Source organism: Canis lupus, chromosome 25 (assembly GCF_011100685.1).
Source record: "Canis lupus familiaris isolate Mischka breed German Shepherd chromosome 25, alternate assembly UU_Cfam_GSD_1.0, whole genome shotgun sequence".
NCBI classification, from domain to species: domain Eukaryota; kingdom Metazoa; phylum Chordata; class Mammalia; order Carnivora; family Canidae; genus Canis; species Canis lupus.
This window is the reverse complement of record NC_049246.1, coordinates 49,343,535-49,350,496: the sequence shown is the minus strand read 5'-3', so window position 1 is coordinate 49,350,496 and position 6,962 is coordinate 49,343,535. Positions and strand designations below refer to the sequence as shown.

Here is a 6,962-nt window from a genome sequence, read left to right as displayed (position 1 = left end):
TCCCTCGTTGGCTGGACTTTACCTGTCTCTCCTTGTGGGAGAGGGGAGAAGGGTAGTTAAGTAGTATCCACTTACAAGATGGGTCTCTTTGCTTGGGTCTGCTCTTGGCACTGAGTGGCAAGGCTGAGAGCTCCCCTTCGCAGCCTCCCAATGCCATTCCAAATGAAGTTTCCCTTTATTAGTTTTCACAGCTAAGAGAATAGAACTTACTACAGATAGATGAAACCACCTCACTGAAGGGATGGGTGAAAAAGTGCTGACCTACATAACTTTGCACATGAATGGAGTCTGTAAGATTAAAGGCAAGAGGCACTGCAGGTAAGTACCGTGCCCCACTCAGTAAAACTCAGCCCCATGGGGATATGGCTAACAATTCTGCTGCTGCCGTCCATGTATGCTGGGATTGAATGGCTGAGTAAAGAGATGGTGGGCAGTGGGAAGCCAGGTTCTCACTGTTAGAGTGGAAATTTCAGATCAACAAGGGAAGGAGGCTAGAATGAGCCATGAGGTACTGGACTCCAGTTAGAGATTCGGTAAGAGCTCATGTTTAACCTTACATACCTACAGATGGCTGCACAGAGAAATGTTTATAGAACAAGGAGAGGGGAGGAGAGGAAGGGGAGGTGGAAGGAGGGAAGGAAAGAAGGAGAGAAAGGAAGGAAGACATTGATGAGGGCAGGTCAAAAGGACACCAGATCCTAAAAGAGCTCCCAGTAGCCAAAGCAGGAACAATGTAAGCAACAAAATAAAGTAGAATTGGATTATAACTCAAAGTATAAAATAAATGTTCCAGAGTCCATAATGATATAAATGACTGATGAAATTAATAAACAAGGAAGGAGAGACAAATGTACATCATGACGACTGTAGTTAATAATACTTAGTATATATTTAGAGGGGGACTGTGTGGCTCAGTAGATTAAGCATCTGACTCTTGATCTCAGCTCAGGTCTTAATCTCATGAGTCATGAGTTCAAGCCCTACACGGGGCTCCATGCTGGGCATGGAGCTTACTTTAAAAAAAAAAATAATGATACTTATTTGAAAGTTGCTTAAAGAGTAAATCTTGAGAGGATCCCTGGGTGGCTCAGTGGTTTAGCACCTGCCTTTGGCCCAGGGCGTGATCCTGGAGTCCCTGGATTGAGTCCCGCGTCGGGCTCCCTGCATGGAGCCTGCTTCTCCCTCTGCCTGTGTCTCTGCCTCTGTCTCTGTGTCTCTCATGAATAAATAAATAAAATATTTTTTTAAAAAAGAGAGTAAATCTTGAAAGTCCTCATCACAAGAAAAAAATTCTGTAATTACGTACGACAGGTATTTACAAGACTTAGTGTGCTCCTTTAGCAGTACATACAAATACCAAATGGTTGTGTTGTACAGCGAGACTTAACATAATGTTGTATGACAATTATACCTCAATAAAAAAAACAAATGTGTAAGAAGAGACAAATCACCAGTGCAAAATCCCAATAACATTTGTAGATACCCCATCTGAAGGAGGGGGAGCATAACTCCCTGTTCCTGAAGTGTGCACCATGCGTGGAGGTTCCCCCCGGAGAGACAGTGTGGAAGGGGGGAAAGAGAGAAACTTCCCGAGGAGAAACTGACAAACACTGCTTCAGCCAAGTGGTCAAGGTCATCATCACTGACCATAAACCATGTCGGTAGCATCACTCTTGGTGAAAATGGCGCTTGTCTCTGTGGTCTTGTTCCCCAAGCCCCATAATCCCAGGCTATTCACGAGGACAACATCAGACAAATTTCTCTGTGGAGCAGCCTGCAGTCCACCTGACCACCACCCCTCAACACTGTCAGCGTCATCGAAGGCAAGGGAAGTCAGAAATTGTCAGAGCCAAGACCATTGAGCTTCAGGACACGATGACTACAGGCAACGCAGTACCCTGGGTGAGGTCCTGGAATGGGAAAATGGGATTTGGTAAAAAAAAAAAAAAAAAAAAAAACTAAGAAAATCTGAATCAACTACATGGACTTTAGTTAATAAGGATGCATCAATATTGGTTCACTAATAGTAGTAAGTGTAGCATTATAATGTCAGATATTAAACAGGAAAACTGCCCCGAGGCGTATGGAACTCCATGTGCTAGGAGTTCTATTTTTCTGTAAATCTAAACTGTTCTAAAAATGATGTCGATTAATTTTTTTTAAGTTTAAGAACAAGAGGGGAAAAAGACAAACTTTATTGGAAGGCTATGGACTTTCTGAGAAGGCAGTGGGTCATTCCAGGGCTTGGAACGGACGTCTTGGCTGATCTTATTCAAGTTTCCACAACCAGGCACTGCTCTAAGGCTCCAGCTGTAAGGAAAAGTCCAGTTCCTTCTCTCTTTTTCCCTAAAGGTGCGGTGAGCTCCATCTGGGGTTTCACCGCCTCTATCCACCCAACGAAATCCTGACGATCATCTTTCCTCCACCTTCTCACACTTAGGGCTGTGTCGCCATTGTCAATAGACCTCACAGACCCCCACCGCGCTCCCGCCTTGCATACACACCTAAAAGCTGGTCACTGGTTGTGCAGTCCCCCTGCAGGACTTCTCAAGGTCACGGTTGGCCCCCCGAGCTTCCGGCCTGTGTTGTACCTGCGTCGCCTCCTGCAAGTCCGTCATCCCCTTTCTGTTTTATTGAAGATTCGCTTATCAGCTGTTTGTTGGTAGACTTGTAAAACTTTCAAGCACAAAATCCCTTACTGCAAAGTACACAAATATTTTTGTCAACATGCATGGAAATACAGAGGCATAATTTATATTCAGTAAAATGCATAAATCTCAAGTTCATTCATTCATATCAGTGCATTTTTGCCAGTGAACAACCCCCTATAACTGCTCACCAGCCTGGAGATACACAGCACTGCCAGCCTTGTGTGTGCGTGTGTGTGTGTGTGTGTGTGTGTGTGTCTGTAACTTGCCAGCTGGAGATGGAGTGCATTTTCCTAATCCCTATGGTTCTGGGTTGTAGGCACACTTCTGCTGTGTTTCCAGTGGAGTTTCTCTGTTTCCAGGACTCCCGTGTCTTGCCTCATTGGAGTCCCTGTAAAATGTTTCCTGGCTGCTGCCTCCGCTGACTCCATGCTGCTTTCTACTCAGAGAAACACAATGAGCTTGAATTTATATTCTTCAAATAAGGAGTCTGATCCCGATTACCTCATGGCTAATATTTAAAAACAATTCCGTGGGGGCACCTGGGTGGCTCTGTTGGTTAAACATCTGCCTTTGGCTCAGGTCATGGTCTCAGGGTCCTGGGATCCAGCCCCGCATCAGGCTCCCTGCTCAGCGAGGGGTCTGCTTCTCCCTCTCCCTCTGCCCCTCCTCCTGCTTGTGCTCTCTCTCTCTCAAATAAATAAAATCTTTTAAAAAAAAATCTGTGTTTCTTGTAGGGACATCTGGAACTCCACTGGGTTTGAGCCGAGTTTACTGGGGAGTGGGAGGAGCAGCATCGAGCGGCTCCCAGGGACTCGACCACACACGGGTCCGCAGGGAGGACCAGGCTGTGCTCAGCCCCCAGCCCTCAAGACCCTCCATGAGGTCTTCTTTCTGTCTGAGATCTTTACTGTGAAAGGAAGAAGTTCTTCCCAGGACTCAGAGCGTCCAGAAGTTTCCACTGGCTTTGGGAACCTTCCCTGATCCATGGTTCTGCAGACCTCCTGGACGGTGAGGTACCATGTTCCCCTTACAGAGACACTCATGGTCTCCTGGCTAAGCCACAGGCTTCAGGGGCAGAAGGTCATGGGCAGGCCACGAACTAGCTCTCAAATGGAGGTGAGAATTAGGAGGCTCCTGGTAGGGCTCATGTAGGTTTACATGGCTCAGTGCAGACACAGTGCGGGGCATGGCGTCTGGCCCCTGTGAGCCACCGCACTCTAAGTGGCCTGCCCCTGGATGGTGATGCTGGGAGTGGGGAGGGTCGGAGTCCTTGGATGAGCTGGGCTGGGCTCGGACCCTTCCAGGAGCCCCTGACAAATGCGTGGGGCCTGGGGGTCTTATGGGCATCACACTAGGTTCACCCAATACCTAGGCCTCACAGTGAACAAGGGGAGAGCCCTCTGCAGCCCGGCTCACCGGTTCCTAAAATCCTGGTCCCACTGAATTTCCACAGTCCATTTAGCTGTGCCTCTACGATTACTTCAAAGTTTCCCAATCTCAGCAGCATTGACATTGGGGGTCGGCTGACTGTTGGTTGTTGGGGCCCAATGTTGCACATTGTAGGATGTTTGGCAACAGCCCTGGCCCCTCACCCTGGATGCCTCCAGCACCCTCAGCTTCAAGTCGGGACAGCCAAAATGTCCTGGGGGTGTGTGGTGTCTCTTGGAGGCGGGACAGCCCCACCGACAACCACCAGGTTGGCCCAGAGCTCTGGGTGGGAGGGCCATACCCCCTTGCTCCGCGTCTCCGGGGCCTGGCACAGCCCGGTGCTCAGTAAAGGGAGATGGAGCATATCCGGGCCCTAACTCAGCACCATACCCGAGTCGTGCCCTCCTGATCTGGAGGGAGGGACCCAGAGGCAGGGACACAGCAGGGAGGCCGCCGGCCTGGGGCTGAACTGAGCCTGAGCTGGAACTGCTCGCTCTGTCCTGGCCCTGGGCCTCCTCGGTCCCCTGTGCCTGCGTCTGTCTGGCTGCACGGCCCTTCCAGGTGGCCATCTGTTTGTCCATCCCACGGCCCCCTCCCTGAGCACAGGGTCCCGCGGGCCTCAGCCCTCCCGGGGAACCGAGCTGCTGGAAGCCTGGCTCCGGCACCGAAGCGTGCTTCCAACGGAGGTCACACACTTCTTGCTTTTGCACCCGGAGCTCCGCGGGACCAGGCCTCCCGTGGCGGGACGTGGGGACTGGCAGGATGGCTGACGGCGCCGATGACCACATGGGGCGAGCGTGGGAGGAAGCGCTTGCCAAGGGGAAGGCCAGAAGTGAAACCGGACTCAGGTTCTGGGACCACAGACACATGAATCACGGTAAGTAAAGATCCCGAGGTCACTGCTCCCCTTTCGTCGGGGAACTGACGAGCCTAAGATAAATCGTCGTCGGGGAAGAGTCGGCCCGGATTGGACTGAGTTTGAGTGAGGGTTTCAGACTAACCCTGGAGCCAGAAGCCTGACCGAGGGCTGACACTTGTGCGACACTGTCCGGTGACAGGCTCCCAGGGCGGAGGCCAGGGGGAGGCTCCACCCGACAGAGATCCCGCGTGCCCGACGACGGGCAGACACGAACGCTCTGGTCCCCAGAAACTATTCCAGGTTCACGGATCATAATTCAAAATCCGTGACCCACCCAAACGCAGGTCAAAACAGCCCTGGCTCTACGCAAGTGTTCCTTTCTCCCAAGCGACAAGGAATGAGGCAAGGCTCTTCCAGGGACCTTCCCGTTCCAGAGACTTCCCTGCTCGACGGTGGTTGCTCCTGTGAAGTGAAATGGTCTCCCCGCGGCTGAGATTTCAATAAATGCAAAAGTCCTCCTGGGCGCCCTCCAGGGAGGGCTTCCTCTCTCCACGTGCATGCAATGTTCCAGAAACACCCTGCCCTTGTGAGCAAACCCAATGTAAAATTTCCAACTAGACCCTTGGTAGTAAAATGTGCCAAAGAAGGGACAGGAGAAATAAACGAGTGGCTCTCCTGGCGGAGTCTCCACCGCCCACGGGTTCCCGGCGATGTGGCCTCTGTTGGAGGACAGCCCGGGCCCCCCACATGCCTTCAGATGCTCACACCCTACCCCCTGGGCTGACCTCTATGTCACTTCAGAGGAGGGGACCGGGGCCACCCTAGGGGGCAGCCTCCCCTCTGTGGCCTTGAGCCTCACGAAGAAGGGGAGGAGGGGACAGCGGGTTGGCACACAGTGGTGGACCGAAGGTAAAAGGGGAACAGGCTCAGAAGCGAGGCAGAGCCGTGTCACGTGGGGCCACAGAGCTGGGTTCTCGTGTGACCCAGCTGTGACACCTTGGCACATCACTGACGCTGTGTGACCTCCCGATTTCTCACCCGTCAACCAGATGTCATCATGAGATTCAAATGGCATGCTCGTCTCCCTAAAACGAAATATCAACAGTACACGCGCAGCCCACAAATGAGGATTATTACCTTCAAACTTGTGCAGTATTGTTGGGCTCCGTCCCCTGCTAGAATGTATGATCCAAAGAGGTGCTGGTCAAAGGATGGGAAACCCGGGGTCAGTATCAATCCTGTCACTACTCTCCCATGTGGTTTGTGGGGTGTCCCTTCCCTGCTCAGGCCTGTGTTTCCTCGTTTGCACAAGAGTGGGGTTCCATCAGGCCAGTGGCTCCTACTGTGCTCCACTAAACCTCTAGATGGTTTTCCCACCAAGATCCCCGGAATCTTAATCTCCAGGACCCCACGCCCCATGTCACCGAAGTCGCTCTACTTTTGTCTCTTCTGTGGGGCAGCTCCTGAGGAAGCCAAAGGACTTCATTTCCAAACGAAATTTTGTCCCTCTGGACTGAGAGGCCCCCCAGAGTCCCTTCTCCACTCTACCTACCGTGCATGAGGCCCAATTGGGGACTGGGAGGGGCAGGGGATGACCCCTTGGGGGAGAGTCACTGTGTTGCCTCCCAGAGGACATCTGTAATTTGGCAAGGGACAGCTCTGCCTTCCATGAGAGGCTTTCAGAGCATCCACCAGGTGGCAAGGCCCGTGCTCCCCAGGCAGTGAGCACCCCCGTGGGACGTGGACACCACAGCACCCAACGCCACCCAGCGCTGGTCAGTTCTGTTGCTCACCGTTTTCCACGCTAACCTTCCCCCTCTCCTAAGTGCTCGCTCTGCCGCCACCCCTGCCTATTTCTCAGGCCCAGAGTGAACCCCACCAGCTGTTTTTCCGGCCCCTTTTTTCCCCCAAACATGTCCATCTCCACACTTTACGTCCCGCCCAGCCATACAGCTGCCCCTAAGCGGTGGTGACCACTTGATCACGGGTTGCCTAGAGCACGTTTGCATTGATTCGACCAGTAA

General features: G+C 52.1%; 1 long non-coding RNA gene across 1 annotated transcript; it reads right to left on the bottom strand.

Moving 5' to 3' along the window:
* Positions 1–1,450: 1,450 nt before the first annotated feature.
* On the bottom strand, positions 1,451–2,697 carry LOC111092473. The gene is made up of 2 exons (XR_005378293.1): positions 2,505–2,697; positions 1,451–1,910 (listed from the first exon to the last, which is right to left on the bottom strand). It is a non-coding gene; the product is annotated as an uncharacterized LOC111092473 (long non-coding RNA).
* Between the last annotated feature and the right edge of the window lie 4,265 nt (positions 2,698–6,962).